Here is a 21,679-nt window from a genome sequence, read left to right on the forward strand (position 1 = left end):
TTTAAATTTTGTGGGTTTTAAAAAATTTTTCTTGTAAACAAATGATCAGTGAAATAATGCAACACTTTAAATTTCAGAAAATGCCATTCAGTTTTCCAACTTCCTGCTGCAGATACAATGCATGATCAATCTATATAGGATTAATACAAATTCATGCTTTTCATGTTATGGTGAAACAACATTAGTTAAAGAAATCCAATTTAGAATGGTTTAAGCACAAATATAATAATCCTTGAATGTGATCAAACCTCTGATAAAACACCAGTTTAAACTGTGTTTCTCTTGAGATTTAACGTCGTACAGTGGTCCATCCATCTTCATCAGTCTCATTTTTCGTTCCACGAAGAGATTCTTGGGATTCTCGATCTTTTTCTGTTCTCCAAGAGCCCCCCCCTCTCCTTTTCACCTTCTCTTTCTCGGTCTCTTGAAAGAGCAGGAGGAGGAATTCGACGAGGAATCTCACGCTCTTCAGCTCGATCATCTTTCCTCAGTGCGTCTCCAGGAGCTTGTTTCTTCACGCTCACGCCTTAGGGGCCCTCTTCTGTCTCTATCATCTCGTCGATCTCTTAAGTCTCTTCCTCCTCGATCATCTCTGTCACAACCACGATGGTCATCTCTATCCCATTCATCATGGCGATTAGAATCTCTCCAACTTGAGGCTTCCTCAGTTGGTCTTCTCCATCCAGCTTCATCGCTAGACCGCCTGAAACGATCTTCACGATCTCCATCTCTCTCTCTTTCATGTTCTTTATCATTTTCTTCACGATCTTGGTCTCTATCCCTTTCTTTGTCTCTATCCCATTCACGGTCTTCTGATGGCCTAGACTCTCCAGGTGGAGCCCAGCTTTCTTCTCTTGCTTTCTCTCGCTCTCTCCAGCCACCTGGTTTGCCAACTGGTCTCCAAAGACCAGGTCTTGAATCATCACCACGCCTGGGAATTCGGTCATCTTCACCACGTCTAGAGAGTCTATCGTCATCCATATTATGCCAAGTTCCCCTATCATCATCTCCACGCCTGGAAATTCTATCATCATCTGTGTTTCTCCAAGGTCCTCTATCATCATCTAAGCCACGCCTTGGACCCCTATCATCATCCATGCCACTCCTTGGACCCCTATCATCATCCATGCCATGCCGAGGACCCCTATCATCATCTGTGTTGCGCCAAGATGACTTTTCCTCATCAACACCACGCCTAGGTCCTCTATCATCATCAATTCCACTCCTGGGACCTCTGTCCTCATCAGATGTTCTCCAGTTTCCTCTATCATCATCTAGTCCTCGCCTAGGTGGTCTATCATCATCTGTAGAACACCACGTTCCCCTGTCTTCATCTAGACCCCGTCTGGGAGGTCAGTCATCATCTGTATTGCACCAAAGTCGGTCATCATCAGCCCCACGACGAGGGAATCTATCTTCATCAGCACCACGTCTAAGGGGCCTATCATCATCCGTGCCAGTCGGGGAATTCGGTCTTCATCTGTTCTTATAGAGTCTCTTTCTTCGTCATCTCCTGCACGTCTTGGTCGGTCCTCATCTCTTCGAAGAGACCTCTCCTCATCACAACCTTCTCCACGCCACCATTCCTTTTCTGGTGGACGTCTCCATTCTGATTCTACTTCAGGACCTCTTCTCCAAGTGCTTTCAGAGTCTCTATCACCCCAACGAGTGTCCTTTCTAGAAAGTGAATCGTCAGCTATCCTCCTCTCTTCTTCTCTACGATGCTCTCTTTCTTCAATTTCCATTTCTCTCTGGCGTTTTTTCCTTTTCACTTCTTCTAGTTTCTTGACATGCTCCTGATACTCTCGCTGCTCTTCTTCACGTTTTTCACGCTCGGCACGCTCCCTCTCTTCACGCTCCAAATTCTTAATGAACACATTAAAATAATTTTAGGAGGACATAAACAATAAAAGTATACTAGGGGTGGACTTCAACTTTCCCTTCTCAGAGTTAGATAAATCTAAGCATAAAATAAAAAAAAAAACAAGGAAGAAGTCATGGAGATAAATAGAATATTTAAAAAAATGGTTTGGTAGATCTCTGGAGAGAAACAAATGGGAATAGAAAGGAGTATATCTTTTTCTCTATTACAGCTTCCCCAAAATTGACCATGTATTAGTCCATAACAAATTCATAAAAGTAGAATTAATAAATACATCTTTTCCAGATGATAATGCAATAAAAATCATATTTAATAATGGGTGATAGAAGCCTTGATCAAAAGTTAATTGAAAACAAAATCATTTAACTTTAAGGAATTACTGGAAAAAAAAACAAATCACATAAACTGTCATTAATTGCATTAAAGAAGTTGAGAACAATGAAAAAAAACTCTGATTTTTTTGGGATGCAGCTAAAACAGTACTTAAGTGAAAATCAATATTTCTAAATATGTATGTCAATAAAACAGAGAAAAGGGGGATCAATGGTTTAGATATGCAGTGAAAACAAAACTAGAAAGACAACAAATAAGAAGTCCCCAATTAAAAACCAAAAATGAAATCCTGGAAATTGAAGGCTAGATTAATAAAATTGGAAGCTAAAAAATTACATGCAATTCATAAATAAAACTTCTAACTGCCTTTATGAAAAAAAATAGCACATTAACCATGACCTAATTTGATTTAAAAAGAAAGAAGAAAATCAAATTAGTAGAATAAAAAAAGAGTGAATACACCACCAATGAAAATTAAATAAGATCATTTGTAATTATTTTCTTTATTTTCTTCAATTATATGCCAATAAAATGGACCATCGAAGTAAAATGGATAAATATTTAGAAAAAATATAAATTGCTTAGTTGAACAGAAGAAAAGAATATTTAAATAATCCCGTCTTAGGGGAAGAAATGAAAAATGAACTCCCTGAGAAAAAATCACCAGGACCAGATTGATTTACAAGTTACTTCTACCAAACAAGTAAGAACTATGTATTTTAATACTATACAAACTATTTAAAAAAATGAAAAGGAGTCTTAATAAATTGCTTTTATTGGCAAGAAAAAGCTGTTGTATTGGAAAGGAAGAAAGGGTAGGTAAAAGGGAACGAGTGAATCTTGCTCTCATCAGATTTGGCTTAAGGAGGGAATAATATACACACTCAATTGGGTATCTTACCACACAAGAAAGTACAGGGGAACTGGATAAGGAGGAGAGGGGGATGATAAAAGGGAGGGAATATTGGAGGAGGAGGAAGTCAAAAGCAAACACTTTTGAAAAGTGACAGGGTCATGGGAGAAAAGTGAATGAAGGGGACAGGATATGCCAGAGGCAAATATAGTTAGTCTTTCACAACATGATGGATATAGAAGTGTTTTGCATAATGATACATGTGTGGCCTATGTTGAATTGCTTGCCTTCTCAAGGAGGGTGGGTAGTGAGGGAAGAAGGGAGAGAATTTATAACTCAAAGTTCTAAAAACAAATGTTTAAAAAAAGTTGTTTTTACATGCAACTGGGAAATAAGATATACAGGTAATAGGATATAGAAATCCATCTTGCCCTACAAGAAAGTAAGGAGAAGGGAGATGGAGGGGGGAGTTGGGTGAGAGAAGGGAAGGCAGACTGGGGAAAGGGGCAATTAGAATTTATGCCATCTTGGAATGGCAGACAGGGTAGAAATAGTGAGAAAATTTGTAACTCAAAATCTTGTAGAAATCAATGTTAAAAACTAAAAATATTACATAAAATAAGAAAACACATTAAACAATTCCTTTTATGACACACATATGGATTTTTACCCAATCCAAGAAGAGTAAAGACAGAGAAAGAATTCTATAAACCAATTTCTTCTATGAATATTGATGTAAAAAATTTAAATACAATACAAAAAAGAGATTATAACAATTTTTTATAAAGATTATATCCTATAACTGCATGGGATTTATACCAAGAATTTAAGGCTGGTTAAATATTTGGAAAACATTCAGTATATCTGACCATATCAAGAACAAAAACCACAATAATTGTATGGTTTTATCTGTACATGCAGAGAAAGCCTTTAAAAATACAACACTCACACCATTCAAAACAAGAAAAAGCATAAGAATCAATAGAACTTTTCTTAAAATGATCAATAATATCCAAGATGGACATAAACTTGAAGTCTTCCCAATAAGATCAGGGGTGAAGCAAAAGATCTGTGCTATCACCACTATTATTCAGCACTGTACAAGAAATGCTAGCTTATAGTAATAAAAGGTCTTTAAAGAAAGTAATAGACATAGGTAATAAGGAAACTATATATATATATATACACATATATATTATAGATATATATTTAGATAGATATACACACACATATATATGTATATATATATATACATTATATATAATTTGCCTATAATATGATGTTATAATTGAAGAACCCTAGAAAATCAATTATTATTTGTGAAAACTACATAGTCCTGCATGATATGATTTTAGAGTTAAATCAGTCCCCTGGCTGCTAAATATCAATCTCAGATAGATGGACTTTATTATGGACATTAGAAGGACTCCTTTTTTTTAAAGAAACATAAGGGCAACGTGCAATTAGTTGTGTTGGATAGAAAGAGCTAGGTTCAGTTCCTGTTCAGAACATATTAGCTTTGTGATGATGTGCAGTTGACATCTAAGTGCTGCAGGTAACTCTTTAAGACTATAGGTAATAGAATACTTGGTAATCTAAGTAAGTGGAGGGATTTTTCACAAAAGTACTTCAGCACATCGATGAAATGAGAGATTCAGACTAATGCCAGACTGCCTCCCTCAAAAAAGAAGAAAATGCAAGGAAAAAAAATAGTGTTTCCAGACTAAATACAGTATATTCAAATGGAATGCTCTCAAATGAAAGACTAGTATAGTCCTAAAGCATGAAGGCATGACATAATACTTAGTGCATTAGTGAGTTATTAGCATAAGAAATAGATGTCACTTGAAGGCTTGAAAGGTGGGGTGGACAAAGAAGAGGAAGCACTTGAAGGTACAATCAGGAAGCACAGTATGGGGTTAGCATAACAAAATGGGAGCCCAAACTATCTTAACTGGGGAAGATGAAGGGGTTCAATAGTTCCTTTGGTATGAGCAGGAACATCCTCAAAGCATAGCTATCTTGTATAGTAAACAGAACTCTGGACTTAGATTCAGGAAGACCTGAGTCCTAATCTGGCCTTGCTGCATGATGCTAGGGAAATTATTTCACTTCTCTCTGTCTCATTTTCCTCATATATAAAATGAGTAAAGTTGACCTCAGGGACCTCTGAGATTGCTTCTAGCTGGAAACCTATGATCCTATAAACAAGAAAAGTAACAACATCCCTGTAGTATAGTTCATCTTATCCTTGTTATTTTGTCTCCAAAATTTTACTGGTAATGTCCTTTTTAAAAAGTAATAACTGTTTATAAGTCATTTCTAGTAAAACAGAACAATGATTTTTAAAAAGGAAAAAAATTATTACTGATCTAAAGGATGTAACCTGAGACATATTTGAGCAGAAAAAGAGATTTGCCGGTTACGTAATACAGTGATGAGGGAACAGAAAAAAAGCTAAATGTTTTGGGTTGTCTGGATAATAGTAAAGAGCAAAAGGGAAGCTTCCAAAGCAATCTATAGGCCATCTTTGGAGCACTTCTGTAAGGACAGAGATAAGAGGGATCAGAAGATATGCAAGAACAACTATGTACACTGGAGGATGAAGTACTTACATCAGTGAGCCCACATTGAAATCAAAGTATGATCAAAAAATATCAGAGTTGTCAGGGATCTCAGAGGCCATTTAGTTCATTTGATGCCTAAAGAAGCCTAGGGGAGTAGATAGATTGCTGAACGTGTAGTCAGGAAGACCAGAATTCAAATTCTTAGTATATGCCATGCTGGACAAATTACTTTCCCTCTATATGCCCCATTTTCCACATCTGTAACCTGGAGATAAAAATATCTACAGCACTTAATTCACAAAATTTTTAATAGGTTTATGAATTTTAAGCTGTAAAGTGACTTAGAAGCTATTAACCCATCACCCTTCATTTTAAAAATGAGTAAACTGAGGCTCAGAAAGGCTAAGAGACTTTGCGGTTATAAAACAGCTAGTAAATCTCTGATGTTGGATGTGAACTCAGTTCTTCATGGTTCTAAATCTACTGTAAAACTACTGTGCCACATAACTCCCTCTAAGTTTTAAGTATCTAATGTGATAATGTACTTAAGTTTTACAAATCCTAAAATTCTATATAAATGTGAGTTATTATAATTAATGAGTAGTATACTTTACAAAATCATTTGAATTTTATTTTAAAACTTCCACTGAAGGAGAACCTGGTAGCTCATGAGGTAATCCATTCCAATTGGGGGGTATCTTGGAATGTTAGGAATTGTCTCCTGTCTTTATGGCAAAGCTAAAAGCTGCCTCTCTACTATTTCCATATTTCCATTTTAGTTCTTTCCTCTAGGGCCAGATTACAATATCATTTCTATTTCTGCATTAGGTATTTCTGTCCTGTTCTATTTGGCTTCGTGGCTCAGGTTAGAGCAAAGACCTGGGTTTGAGGTCTTACAGAAAATTGTATTTGGAAACCTAGTACAACTATTGGCATTGTTATTATGCAGCACAGCAAGTAGGCAAAAATAGAAGCATGCACATGTGCGCGCGCGCGCACACACACACACACACACACACACCATGACAAAACAGCCAAGATTTAGCAGTGCAGGGCTAGGGCTGCTCATATTAGGGAGGCATAAATAATAGAAATATTTTGGTAGGAAAGCATGCTCAAAATAGGAACTGAGCAGGGAAGTTTTATCCCTTAAGATGGACTTCGTTGAGAACAGGTACCATAGGGAAATTCCCAGGTCACTTATTGATACCAGACTCAGGTGCTGGAATTTCCTAATGAGGACCATAAATTGGGTGAGTGTCTGAATTCATATTTGGGCATCCCAGAAATGGATTCCTGTGTACTTCCTTGATCTGGAGCTTTGTCAGTTTAGGAACTGCAATAATCTACATGTTTCAAAGAGAGTGAGAAAAAGTCAGGACAGTAGAAAAGTACAGACTGCCCATCATTACTTATATATTTATATTCATTAGGATTACTTAATCTAAATGACTCCATATTGCAGAACTGTCACTTATAACTACATCATCAAAGAACATATTTTAAAAATCACCATTAGCACATCACTATATCATTTCCCTTTGGTTCTTCATATAAATAAGTCATTTACATATTTAGATTTCTATTTTCTTCACCTTTAAAGATATTCATTTTGAATAATGTATACTATTCTAAAAGTATGAGACATTCCACCCACCCCTACCTACAACTGCAAGTTAAATATATGTTCAAAATTACCCATTTGCTTTGGAATTTCTAACAGTTTCTTAGTTATCCATATTTTGTTGATTTATTCAGGATTTCTTTCTTATATTTATGTAGTAATTATGAAGGTCAGAGATTTCCTTCAGCTATGATTTCTTTCAGTTCACTCATCAATTCAGGCCTTGAACACAATCCAGAGTCCAGGATTCTACCACTGGTATTTTATAAATTCTTTACCAAAATAAGATTTCCTTAATGAAAATTTTACGTATTATCCTACCAAATCTACTCAAAATCTATGTCTGTCTCACAGAAAAGAGTATTTAATTTGTCAAATGCTAGTTTCTACTTTTAAATAAATAATTCATACTCAAAACTACCATTGACTTTTCTAACAAAATTATGCCTAATATAATGATGGCATACCAAAATTTCTGAATTAACTAACACTCTTCCAAAATTAAAGGTCATTGAGGAACATTGATATACTTTGATCAATACCATTTACAAAATATAAGAAGTCATTTATTGAAATTATATTTTAATAGTAGTTTGTGAAATAACATTTCCAGCAAGAAAAGCCACTGAATTAAAAAAATGTTATTTTATATGGGGCTGTGACCATAATTATTAAACCAAGATTATTTGTATATGAAGCTTGAAGTTTGTGCTATCAAAGCAAAATGTATGCCTGCATTATTTGACAATGAATTTTGAAATGTAATCATAGCATCATAAATAAATGACTAACATGCATTACTAAGTGTCAGGTTTTCTGCTAAGCATCTGAGACACAAATATGAGCAAAAAGAAAGATAATCTGTGGCCTCAAGACATTTACATTCTAATGAGGGAAGACAATACATAAAAAGAAAATGGGAAACTGGGGCCATGATAACTAAGACTAAAGAATCAGAAGCACAGATGGAAAAGAAATGACAAGATGCCTGGATTAGGCATTAGATTTGAAGTCAAGACCGAGTTGAATCCCAGCATATTTTAAATAGTTGTGAAAACATGAGTGGGTCATCCATTTAAGCTCATAGAGCCTCTCTTATTACTCTTGGAAAAATTGAGGACAATAATATTTGCAACAACTCCTTTCCAGAACGCTTCTGAGAAAGCTTTTTTTGGGAAATTTATGTTATTGTTTTTATCACTACTATTTATTATTAAGTAATAGAACCAAGACAAAAGGTAAACAGAGTAAGAAGCTATCTCAGATACAATATGCAGTAGGGTCTAATGAGTTCCTTATTAAATCCTTTTTATACTTTAGTGAATGGAGATGCTACATCAATGAGGGTGATTTTTCTGTCATTGCAAATCACAACCCTATTATACCTTCTCATCTTACATGGTTCTTACTGATATCCTTCCATTGTTTTGTTGTATAGGACCTACTCAGTTCAATGGATGACATTCAGAATATGGTAGGTAGGTTAAGTTTTGTGAAAAGCACTTCCTTACCCAGAGGAATGAATAATGGGAAATCTATAATTGGTCACACCTAAATAGACATTTGACATATTCTTAAACAAAGGATGATATAATGAAGAAAAAAGTGAATTTGAATTAATAAAATCTAGGCTCAAATTGTAATTGTTGCAATTATTCCCTATGTGAAAATAAAGACAAGTCATTTAACCTCTCCGTATTCCAAAGCAACTCTCTCGGTTTATAGATTCTAGATGAGACAATTATTCTCCTTCGTTCTCAGTTTCCTCACATATAAAATAAGAGAATTAGACAAGATGATCAATAAGGTCCCTTTCAGCTACATGTTTATGGTCTTTTCTGTCTTGATGCATTTCTTATATGTTTTACAAATAGCTCTTTGTCTAAAATGAACTTCATTTTCCTTAATAGAAACCACCAGATGAGAGCTTTGAGCATGTATTTGTATGTGTCTAACAAGAGTTCTTTATCAAACTATTTTGGAAAACTTTTTCAGTATGACTGCATTGTCTTTCATTTTTCCGTGAGGATTGAGTAGAGGAATAATGGAGCCAATAGCAAATCCTCTGTCTGCCAAACCACATTCCGACCTAATTATGTCCACCTGGTACATGGGAATCCTGCACATGTGCTAAGAGAGGAAAAATGAATAATTAGTCATGTCAATTGTAATCAACAATAATGTGAGTTTTGTTTGTTACTGAGTTCTGTTAAATACAATGTGCAAAAAAGGTTTTATTCCATTCCATAAAAAAAGATTAATCATGAAAAGAAAGTCCTTAATAATATCTATGTATCACTCAACTTCAATAAAACCCTTCATTTTTAAACAAAGAGAAATAAACAGCTAAATTTTTAGGCACAAGAAATTATGAACATTACTTGCCCATCTCCCTTAAGCAGGCATTGAAAGAAAACAGGAAAAGCTGTTAACAACAAGAAGCTTTCCTTATGAAGAAACAGGCCATATTTTTTAGCAGAATGCTGGATGTCAACTCAAAGTCTCACATGCTCCATTATTTCACCTGAAAGCTGTTAAATGGCACACAGACACCTGTGTTGTCCTGCAGATAGAGGAATCCAAGTAGACTGGCAGGATTTCAAATATATTGTCGATAGAAGGCCTCATGTTGGGGGAAAAAGCCTCCTTCTATAAACATCAGTTTAATTCTGAAAACTTCTTTGTGCCCTCTCTTCTGCAAAAGAGGCCCTTACTGAAAGCAACACAAATCTCCCCTATATTTTTATACAGATATTGATGGTCTGGGGCAGTGAGAAGAGAACCGCATTTAGAATTAGAAAACCTAGTGCGTTTCAGTTTTCGATGGATAACTTACTACTAGGGCAAGCTACATAATCACCCTCACCACTTTCTCATCCATAAAATAGGAATATTAACATATGCTAGCTCATAGAATTGTTGTGACATTTTATATGCTAAAAGTCATTAGCCTAAATCCAAGTATAAATATGACATTATTGTGAAGAAAAAAAGTCAGCCTTAGAGTTAGAAAGTTCTTCAGTTTATGTACTGCCTCTGATATATATTGGTTTTGTGATTGCGGGGAAGTCACTTGACTTTTCAGTGCCCCTAGTCTACTGTCCATATGCTCATCTATGTTAGTGGAAAAAAGAATTTCCAATGTATTGATACTATACTATACTATACTATTCCATACCATACCATACCATACCACACTACACCACACCACACCACACCACACCATATCATACTATATCATACCATACCACACCACACCACACTACACCACACTACACCATACCATACCATACCATACCATACCATACCATACTATACTATACTAGTTTTTAGACATGGTCAAGTTCCATTTCTATATTGAATTGAAACAACCTTCTTACTATGGCAAATCATAAATTTTATGTATGTGTATATACACATACATACATATACAAACATTTGTGTTCATGTATTTATGTGTGTATGTATGTATGTATGTACATATGTATATATAGAGATAGATATAAACATCTTTTTTTTTAAATCTCAAATAATACCCACAGGGCTACACTCCAAAGAAGGCAAGTATGTTCTCTGAGGGGGATCAAAGAAAAGAATTCATAGCCTCAGCACATTTTTTTAAAAAATGCAACTTTTTGTGTTTTTGCATTTTTCTAATATTCTAATAGGATGTATATTCCATGGCAAGCAGAATTGTGTATATGTGACTATATTGCTTTCATATTTATGTTCCCCACACTTAGCATAGGAAATATCAAGAACATAGTATGGAATGAATGGTTTTTCAATGGCTGATTTACCCAAAAGGTAAGGAAGGGGTATATGGTTATATGAACTATGGGGTAAAAACAGAAAAAAAAAGAGTGCTCTCCAAAAAATGCAAGAGAGCAATAAAAGATACATAAGTATTAAGAGCGAAGCATAACGAAGCAATAGTCCATGTTCTCCACTAGCAGCTTTGTGATGCCAAGAAAAACAATGAAGCAAATCCTGTCCCCCTCGGTGGGGAACATATGGAGGAACATGGACAAGTCATGTAAAATTGCCAGGTAAGGATAGGTTGCAGCTACCATTATCTCACTTACATAGAAGAGCTGATAAATTATTTTGAGTATTCTATACATTTTAAAGACAAGATATACTACCAAAAGTAAATCTTTGATCAGAGGTCTCCAGAACATGATTTAAACACAAGTGCTGAATGTAGTGGATAGAGAAGTGAACTTTGAATCAAGAATACCTGGGTTATAATCCTGACTCAAATATTTATAAGCTATTTGACCTTGGGCAAATCACTTGACTGTGTTTTAGTTTCCTTATTTGGAAAAAGAAAGTGGTGTTGAACATGATGGACTCTCAGGTTCCTTTCAACTATAAATCTTTTAATTTTGTTATGTCTCTCTGTGTAATGTGCCTGTGAAATTCATAAGGGCCAATCAATTGATAAGATCAAAGAAGAATGGTAATTGTGGAGTCCAGATCAGACTTCTTTAAGCAGCATTATGATCTCTTTTTTCCTGATGTCTATTCTATAGGAATGCATAACTTTCCAAAGAATGTAAAACTGCTAGTGAGCAAAGTCCAATGTATAGATATCTAGTGAGTTAAAGTAGGCTGCAGCATGTTGACAAATATGAGAAGTAATACTGAAGATCTCTTCAAAATATATGCCTGGAAAAGGTACACGGGCTTGTTAAGTATCATGGACAATGCCAAAGATGAACTGGTGTCACTGAAATATCAAGACTAGGAGGAAAGCCAACATTCTGTACAGATTGAGACAGGGAATTTATGGAAGCACATGGATCGAAACTGAAAAAAAAGATTAGAAAGATTGGAATAGGTTGTGATCTGCACCATTAGAGTGGCCACATGGATGATGTCAGGAATATAAGAAAGTATCAGAATAAAGCACATAGCAGAAAAGAAGCCATTTTCCAACTTCCTAATAGTAGATTTATATGTAAAGGGAACAAGTCTTTATTTTCCAGGAATTTTTTAAGGCTTTTCTTTAAAGTGTAACTGGCCACTTTAATTCTGACTCTCCTTTTGGACTAGGTTAAAAATAATTTACTCTTCTATGTAGTCTTAATTCCTAGTTTCCTTGTTTCTTTTAAAGTATCCATTGCTTTTAAGAAAAAACTTCTCTGAGCTAGGAAGCAAGGCAAACTGCTTTCTAACCTTTACTTTTAAATAAGGAGAAGGCTTGTGTTGCATCATAGTGGAAAGAAAAAGAAAAAAAAAGTTTATATAAGAAAAGCTCTAGGCAACAGTACATAAAACATAATACATACAATACCCAACATAATACAATTCACATGATACATAAATAAACATGAAAGTGGCAGAAATTATATGTCCTTACCATCTAAGCTTCCAAATGCATTTAGCATTAAAAGTCATGATTATACTTTCCCGCTTTAAAATTATGTAATAGCTATTTATCCCAAGAACTAAGAAATCAGACAAAGGAGACAATGGTGTTCTGCTATAGAATGGAATAATAATAATAATAAAGGCCTGGACATATTTTCCCCAACTCTGTATGGAACTATGCTATCATCAAGACAGGTGAGGCATTCATCCAATCATTCAGCAAGGTTTTATTGAATACCTGTTATTTGTAAGGCACTAGGGGTCCAAGATGGTAATGCGGGAGATAGTATGGAATAAAATAGTATAGAAAGTACTACCCCTGCTCCTCCCTTCATAAGATTATCTTCTTCCTTATTATATTTTAATCACATATGCAAATGATTATAGAAAATGAAAGTACATAATGTTCCTCATGAGGGGCAGAATTAAGAGCTAAAATGATAAAATAGTGGGATTTAGACCTCAAAGGAGATTAGAGGTCAGATAGTTCAACCAATCTCATTTGATTTATTTTAAATATGTTGCATTAATGCCTTTTATTTGTTTTTATATTCAGAAATTCCAATTTTGCTCCATCTGCAGTAGGACCTACCTTATGGCAAAGAAAAATAGTTGAGTAGAAGCAATGGACATAGTGAAAACATTTTTAGCATCCTGTCATAATAGCCCTTACCACTCTAGTGCCATAAGGGCTGTTTTTTTCGATGTATTATTTTCATAGGGGAAATTCTGTCTCAGGGAGGCTCATTCAGATATCCCATTATTACTAGCATAGTGATGCTTGAACATTTCTTGGAGGAGGAGAAATTTGAGTGACCCTTTACAGGAGAGTTACTATTTTGACAGCAAATAGAAGGAGCTTGTTAACATGAAGAAACAATCTGCTCAAGGACAAAGAAGCTAGTAGTTAGTGTGTATGCTAAAATGACAGCAGAATATCCTGATTAGCTGAAGGTTAGCATTTGTACTGGTAAGAAAATAGATTAATGATAGGATTAGGTTATGTTATGGAGGGTCATGAAAATTAGGCGTAGGAGCCTGGACTTTACTTTCTTGGAAATGGGGATCCATTGAAGATTGCTCAACAGGGGAGTAACGAGCTCATAGAATCACTAAAAAAAAATTACTCTTGAGCTAGGATTTCAGGAGAAACAGAAGAATCTACAGATGAAAATACCAGTTAGGAGGGATATACAGTTCTTTAAGTGCAAAGTCATGAGATTGTCAACTAAGGCACACAAAAATAAGGAAGAGCATGTGACATTTCTTTCCCAATTCCCTTTACAGACACTTCTACTTTACTGACATAGAGTCCATAAAGCAAATATGGACAAATACAGGGACAAGTTGTCGTGATCTAATGAAGAGGAAAATTAGACTCCTTGTACATAATACGCTCATTTTTGCTATTCTCTGTACACATTTCTGCATTCTCTCCATAAAAGGGGTATTAGGGGTTCAGCTACTCCCACATAAATATGTGTAGATAACTATTTACTGCAGAGGAGTGGGCTCAATGCTTTCAAGCAGGGATTGCTCTGATAGCATGGATACCTTTTGATATCATGAACCCTTTTGGTAGTCTGGGGAAGCTTATGGACCCCTTCTCAAAATTTAAAAAAAAAAAAGAGAAGGAAGCATTGTAACCAGAATGGCCTTTGTTTTCTTTGAGTGACTCAATTTATCTCAGTGAGCTTTACTAGGTGCTAAGCCCCAGGTCCAAACCCCATTAGGTGTTAACGTAATCCATGTGGATGTGAACATCTCACGGTCCTAAGGGGAGGGGCCAACTCAAGAACCAATCACCAGAGCCTGAGCTCTGGTAATTCAGATGATGTTTGATGATGTCTGAAGCCCTATAAGAAGGGAGGACAGAGCCATTTGTGTGGGGCTCTGGAGATGGTGTTGATGAGGAGGCTCTGGGCAGCTGTAGCTAAGGAGCCCTCCAGCTTGTAAACCTGGATGCTGAAACTTTATTGAACTCTGGTAACTCTGTGTTGGGATTTGAATCAGACAAACTCTGTCTGTTGATGTTTGTGATTTGTTTGCATTTTGTTTTGAAGTTAAGGGTGCTGGTTTCTTCCCCTGAACTAACTGAATGATATTTTAATTAAAAGCAAGCTTGTCAACCCCTTCACCTTGCTTTCCTTAATTAAGCAGATTGAAAGAACCTGTGTTGTTGGCAGCTTTCTGGGTGCTGTCTGTGGGTGAATCTTTTACCCCTACAGAAGGTGCTAGCCAGATTGTTAAAACAAATGGTGTAGTCGGCAGGATCTGGCTTTAACAAGGAAGCATGGCGTGTTGGGGTACTGGGTTGGTTGAATGTTTTCCAGTTTTTGGATTGCTCTTTGTACTTGGAGTGGCTATGGTTCTGTGCAGCCTCAGGAGCAACAAAGTCCTGAAGGAAAACAGGCTGGTGGAAGTACTGGGGGTGGTTTCCTAGGGGCCCAGAGCAGGAGATAATCCCTTCTTCCCAGGGCTTAAGCTGATAAGCCTGGCCCCGGAGCACTGTGTTGAAAGGGTGAATGTCTTGAGATTCTGTTATATACGGAGTTTTGAAACAGGAGTGGAGAATGGCCTTGGAGACTTGGAGAATGGCCTTCCTACAGATTTGGCAGGAGGGGCTGGTGAGGAGAAAGAAGAAGCAGACAGCAGCTGCCAAAATATTGATCCAAGAGACTGCCTGCATGAGAACTTTGGAAAGGTGAGAGCAGTGAGCTGCTTTCCAGCTGACTTTGGTGAGGTGAGCACAAAGATGGGGAACCACCTACATTGGGATTCCAGAAGAAGCCAGGTGAGGCCAGCTGGAGTTGGAACCCAGGAGCCTGAAGTCCAGCAATATGGAAACTTTGCAGCAAGGCACTGAGTCTGCCTTTTTGGTCCCTTTAGCTTGGGCTGCTTGGGATCCAGGAGGGAAGCATGGATTTGTTTTTGTTGGGGTGGGGGAAGTACCTTGGACCCCCAGGGACCCCACCCTGTTGGCTTTATTGTCCAGCAGACCCTCCGGACTTGGAACCAGGGACTGGAACTTAATGGGGAGAACAGACTCTAAAAGAACTTTGGACTCTTTCTTTGAAATTGGGACTTTGGGTGCCATGTGGAAGCCTGCAATGGCAGTTTGGGGAGGAGACATCCCCAAGAGAACTCTATTTGTTTGTCTGTTTGCTTTAGGACTTTACTAACTAAAGCATGCCTGTGCCTCAGGGTACTGGGAAAAAGCTTGCGATGGCAGTGTGCTGCTGAAGAAGCACTTTATTGGGACACTTTATGAGCTTAAGAGATTAACTTGCTTTGACCTAGGGGTGGACATTTGAATAGTTAACAATTATTTTGGGAATGATTGATTGAAGAAATTATCTTGCTGGGACCTAGGGGTGGGTCACATTTGAATTGTAAACCAATATTTGGGAATGTCACTGAATGATATGTTTTGCTTTATTATGAATGATATGTTTTAGTTTCCTTTGTAATTGGATCCCAATGTATGTTCTAGGATATATGGCTGATTAAATTATGTATCCTAGAACAAGGGGTGGAGTGTAACCAGAATGGCCTTTGTTTTCTTTGAGTGATTCAATTTATCTCAGTGAGCTTTACTAGGTGCTAAGCCCCAGGTCCAAACCCCATTAGGTGTTAATGTAATCCATGTGGATGTGAACATCTCACGGTCCTAAGGGGAGGGGCCAACTCAAGAACCAATCACCAGAGCCTGAGCTCTGGTGATTCAGATGATGTTTGATGATGTCTGAAGCCCTATAAGAAGGGAGGACAGAGCCATTTGTGTGGGGCTCTGGAGATGGTGTTGATGAGGAGACTCCAGGCAGCTGTAGCTAAGGAGCCCTCCAGCTTGTAAACCCGGATGCTGAAACTTTGTTGAACTCTGGTAACTGTGCTGGGATTTGAATCAGACAAAGTCTGTTGATGTTTGTAATTTGTTTGCATTTTGTTTTGAAGTTCAGGGTGCTGGCTTTTTCCCCTGAACTAACTGAATAATATTTGAATGATATTGGTATTTGAATTAAAAGTAAGCTTGTCAACCCCTTCACCTTGCTTAAGCAGATCAAAAGAACCTGTGCTGTTGGCAGCTTTCTGGGTGCTGGCTGTGGGTGAATCTCATACCCCCACAGAAGCTGCTACCCAGATTGTTAAAACAAGCATATAGAATGATAAAAGAAATCAATTATATTAAAATATGATTATCAAAACTACTAACCAATTGCCACTTAAAAAGCAAGTAATCTGTATAGTTGAAGTAGTATGTCACCTAAAGGGACAGATGAGAGAAATCATTCACAGCCAACCTTGACCACCTTCTCTTCTTAGGCTTTGATGGAGACAGTCTAGGACTCTGAACCCAAGAGTCTGGGAAGCAGCAGTGTTCCTCAAATGGTGAGACTTGTTTAGGTCACTACCCCCAGTCATTATTGAGAGTAATATCCATGACCTCAACTCCCAGACCATTGATTCTACTTCTATCCCAACACCCACAGCCATCACTGGAATAGTCAACTCCTGTGAAAAAGAGATCAGTCAGTCCTACCAACTGTCAACCAATTGCAACTCATAGGACAGAGAAGCCAGCATAGCTGAAGTAGCCTGGCAACCTAAGGAAAAGACAGGAAGCAATATATATGAGAGAAGTTGAAGACTCACCACTCCTTAGAGAATCATTTCTTCTGGAAAGCTGATAGAGATAAACCAGGGCCATGATCCCGAGCCTTGTGAATAACACTGCCATTAACTCAATTCCCACAGAAATCATGCTCTGAAGCAAGTCTTATTGAAAAGCTTCTGCAGATGTTAGAGCCATAGCTATGGAAGAAGCAGAAAAGAAAGTTCCTCTCAACAAAGTCCTTCGCATGATAACATCTTCTAAGGTCAGAAACTGATAGGATTGTATCAATGGAAATACCATTATGAAATAAGCATTACTGTCTGTTTTGTCACCTCATCTCTGGACCATTAGACCATTCCATCAGATTTGCATCTGAAACCTTTCACTCTCTTGTCTCTCTCATCATAATGTAAGCTCCTTGAGACCATTGTTCACCCTTTCTATTTGTATCCCCAAATTTAGTACAGTGCATTGAATGTAGTATACATAAATTCTTCTTTCTTTCCCTTTCTCCTTTCTTCCTTCTTTTCTTTCCTCCTTCCTTCCTCAAACCAAATAAAATAAATAAATGAAGTTCACATACCCCAGATTAAAGACCAGGATAAATAAATTCTTTGAGAAAATGAAAAAAAATTGAATGGAAATAAACTTAAGAATTATTTTTAAAAGAATATAAAGTGTTCATAACCATTCCTCAAAAGAAACATAAAACATGCTTATCAGAGAAGGAAAATTGCCCTTGCACTTTAAAAATGTTGACTTTCTTGATTAGGGTAAGATGAGGCCAAGGTAGGAGGATTTTTATCCCAGCTATATATTTCCACAATTATTTTATAATCTTCAGAACTAGAAGGGTAGTGATACTTTTTGACATCATCCCCATATTCCCATCCAGTTGGCTGGAAGAAATCTGTGACAACTAACTGTAAACTGCATGACTCTGGGCCCAGATTGTAGCTGGAAACATTTAAGCTAAAACCTCATGTGCAGTGTACAAGATGCTGGCTTTTTAAGGAGCCTAAAGACCTACACTATTTGTGTATGGTTTTTGTGGTCCTTATTTTGCACTGACATCGGAAACTGAGGTCAATTGAAAATGATAACTGAAGATAGGTAAGCTTCCTTGTCACTGTAAGGCATGTGACTGCTTTCATGTGTTAGATGAAACTAAGTAAGATATAAACTGAGGGTGGGAGAAATCCTGCTACTGCTGACCAGAACTATGAGGTTCTATGGAACCTCATGACTTCATGTACCTATGGAACAATGGAACTATGACTATGAATTCTTTTTACCTGGGGGGAAAATAGAGGAGGGAGGAAATGCTGGGAGCTGTTCTAAAAGCAGTCCAGTTGAAGTCATACTGAAAGAGAGGGTAACTGGAATACCAGAGTCCAGACAATACAATTTTGTGGGATGGGAGGGTATAGAGAACTCCAGAGAATGGCAGCACAATGATACAACACTTAGGGTAATTTACATGGGGCAGGCAAAGAATCAGAGATATCTCTCTAGGAACACAGCAGCAAAAGACCGTAAGGATCAGTGCTTTAGTCTTTTAAAGCCAATGGGAAAGAAATTCATCTGTCCTGCAGGAACTGTGAACACAGCAGTGCCTATAAGGTACGTAAATTGGAGGAAGCACACTCCCATGTACATGCGCTATGGCAAAACTCCAATTGCTCCACTCTAGTTATAAGTAAGACTGATCACTAATCTTCCTAAGGTCTAGATCTCACCATGTAACTCTACTGAGCCAAAAATTTCAGTGACTTCCCATTCTTTCAGGATAAAGTTCTAATCTTTTCAACTTTGTTTCTTATGCCTTATTCAATCTGGCTCCAATTTAGCTCACTGGACTTGTTTTATTTTTACACTTATTTCATTAATCCCTTTATGATACACTATAGCCAAACTGCACTATTTCCCCGAATTTAACGTCATTTCCACATCTGTACAAAGGTCATCTTGCATACACAAAACGTACACCCTTCTCACTTCTATCTGAAAACCGCATCATTTTGCAAGGTTAGACTTGGGCAAAATCCCTCCCAGGAAGCCTGGCCTCATCCCTCAGTTGTTGGTTTCCCTCTTGAAATTGATTTTCAGTTAATTCTTATATACTTAGCTTTCATTGAGTCAGATTCATTTTTGTTTTGTTTTGTGTTTCCTCATAAGGTAGTTAAGTGACATAGTGCTTAAAGTTCTGGGCTTGGAATCAAGAAGATTCATCTTCATGAGTTCACATTAACCTCAGATACTTACTAGCCATGTAACCCTAAGCAAGGCACTTAATCTTATTTGCCTCAGTTTCTCAAATGTAAAAATGAGCTGGAGAAAGAAATGACAAATCACTCTAATATCTTGCCAAGAAAACCCTAAATGGGACTATAAAGAGTTGGACATGGCTAAGAATGACTGAATTTTTTTTCTTACTGCCCCAAAGTAGACTATAAGGTCATTGAGAATAGCAACTATGTACTTTTGGTTTCTGCATGCCCACTACTAAGCAGGTCTTAAAAATAGTGGATACTACTAACTTCATTCAAGTGTCCATTCCATTATTACATGTTCACATCAAACTGGTATGGTGCTAGCAGGTAGGGAGACAATGATGACAAAGTAAATAGGCAAGAAACTAGTTGTCATCACTGTCATTAAGTTATTGATATTGGTCTATCTTAGCTACACTTAAGTGTACTTCGAGTTCCTATTTTATTCTGCGTGTACTATGGATATGTCAGATGAGATATATGAGGAATATGATTGCTTTTTTTTCATTTCAAAGATCACATGAAGGAAAGAATTAGAATATGCTGGCCCCTAAAAGGTCTTGGAAATGTTTCTATCTCTTCTCTTTTTTCCCCATCTTGGGGACAGGATGGAAAAGAACATGGAGAAAGATAAGTGTTTCTTGGAAAGTGAAAGTATTGGAGGGATATTGGGATGGTAAAAGTTTGGCAAAATGAATAAGTTGACTCCTTCAGGGCAGCCCTGGGACTATTTTCCAACCACTCACATTGGCAGTTTGCATCCCCAGAGTTTGGTTCCAACAACTCCCTTCACAGTTCTAAGAGAAGCACCTATGCATTGAGGGTATAATTTCTAATGAATGCTTCATGTCATAAATCCTCACCACATGCTTCCCACCATGATCATCAGTTGGTATTAGTCAGAGTTAGCTTTTAAAAAGGAATATTTGCTAAGGGAGTTCACTTTGGCCAATGTTCAGTTCTCAATATAGATACTGTGTATTCCATACTATAGTCCGGGTATGTTTATAGAATTAAAACATCCCTGGGAAGTCCAAAATCCTTTAAAGTTCATTAGGTCCTCATCTGTCCAATGAAAGGGGGAGGAAATTAAAACCAAGTTCTGGCCCCATCTCCCCTTTCTCTGATCAATTCATTCTCAAGGGCTTGTCTGAAATGGCTCTTTCCTGGCTTGCCACTCATTCATATCTCTAGGTTCCAGACTGGTCTGCTATTTTATATAAACCTACAGAGAATAATCAAATTTCCTCAAAGCATCTCAATGCAATTCCTATGTGATATTATTCAAATGAATACAGATCATCTTGTCACTTAATCTTAGTGAAGGTGGAGTAAACAGTTGATTCAATCTACCAGCACTCTTAAATTGTTACATATGATTTAGATTTCATACCACAAATATATACTGCAGTGAATGTGCTCCCATCATCAATGGTATTTTATGTCAAGTTCCCAAATGAGGTGAAGTGACCATTAGAATTAAGTCCTTGTCTCTAATGATTCTACTTATGTGATCCAACCTGTATACAAAGTATGATGAGCTGGTGGCATTCATATGCATGTCTCAAATATTTTAACAAAATAAGGATGCATTGAAGCTTAAAATTACACTAACTTTTTTTTGGGGGGAGATATAATGACATAACAGATTGTGTGCACAGGCTGAGTTCAGGAAAACCTGATACTAAAACCCATCTCTGACATTTACTAGCTGTGTGATCCTAACCAACTCACTAAACCTCTACATCCCTCAGGCAATCTCCTCCTAGGGCTTATTTTCTCAATAAAAATGGGTAGTTGATTTGCATTGGTAGGGAGTGTTCCCCTACAAATGAAATCACAGATTCTGGCTATATCCAGCTCTAGCTCAAGGTTTCTGAGTGGAAGATCAAAATGTCTTGAATTTCTGAAACATAAACCATATGCCACAATAATTTTTGAACAGACTGGATATTCTATGATTTATGTTCTTCCATGTGTTGTGTGGCTAGTCCAATGGGAAACATATGGAATTTTTTATGCTCTCTTTAGACAACATATGGAAACAATAAGCCAATAAATATTAGGAATGTTTCCCCTATGGATGAACAGTAAAGCATATGTTTGCATCACTCTCTACTAGGATATGATATCTATGAATATCATAGACCTTTGAA

General features: G+C 37.0%; 1 pseudogene; it reads right to left on the minus strand.

The window, feature by feature from the left end:
- Positions 1-277: 277 nt before the first annotated feature.
- Positions 278-21,679, minus strand: part of LOC118854745 — a 30,457-nt pseudogene continuing 9,055 nt past the window's right edge.

Source organism: Trichosurus vulpecula, chromosome 6, assembly GCF_011100635.1.
Source record: "Trichosurus vulpecula isolate mTriVul1 chromosome 6, mTriVul1.pri, whole genome shotgun sequence".
Taxonomy (NCBI): Eukaryota; Metazoa; Chordata; class Mammalia; order Diprotodontia; family Phalangeridae; genus Trichosurus; species Trichosurus vulpecula.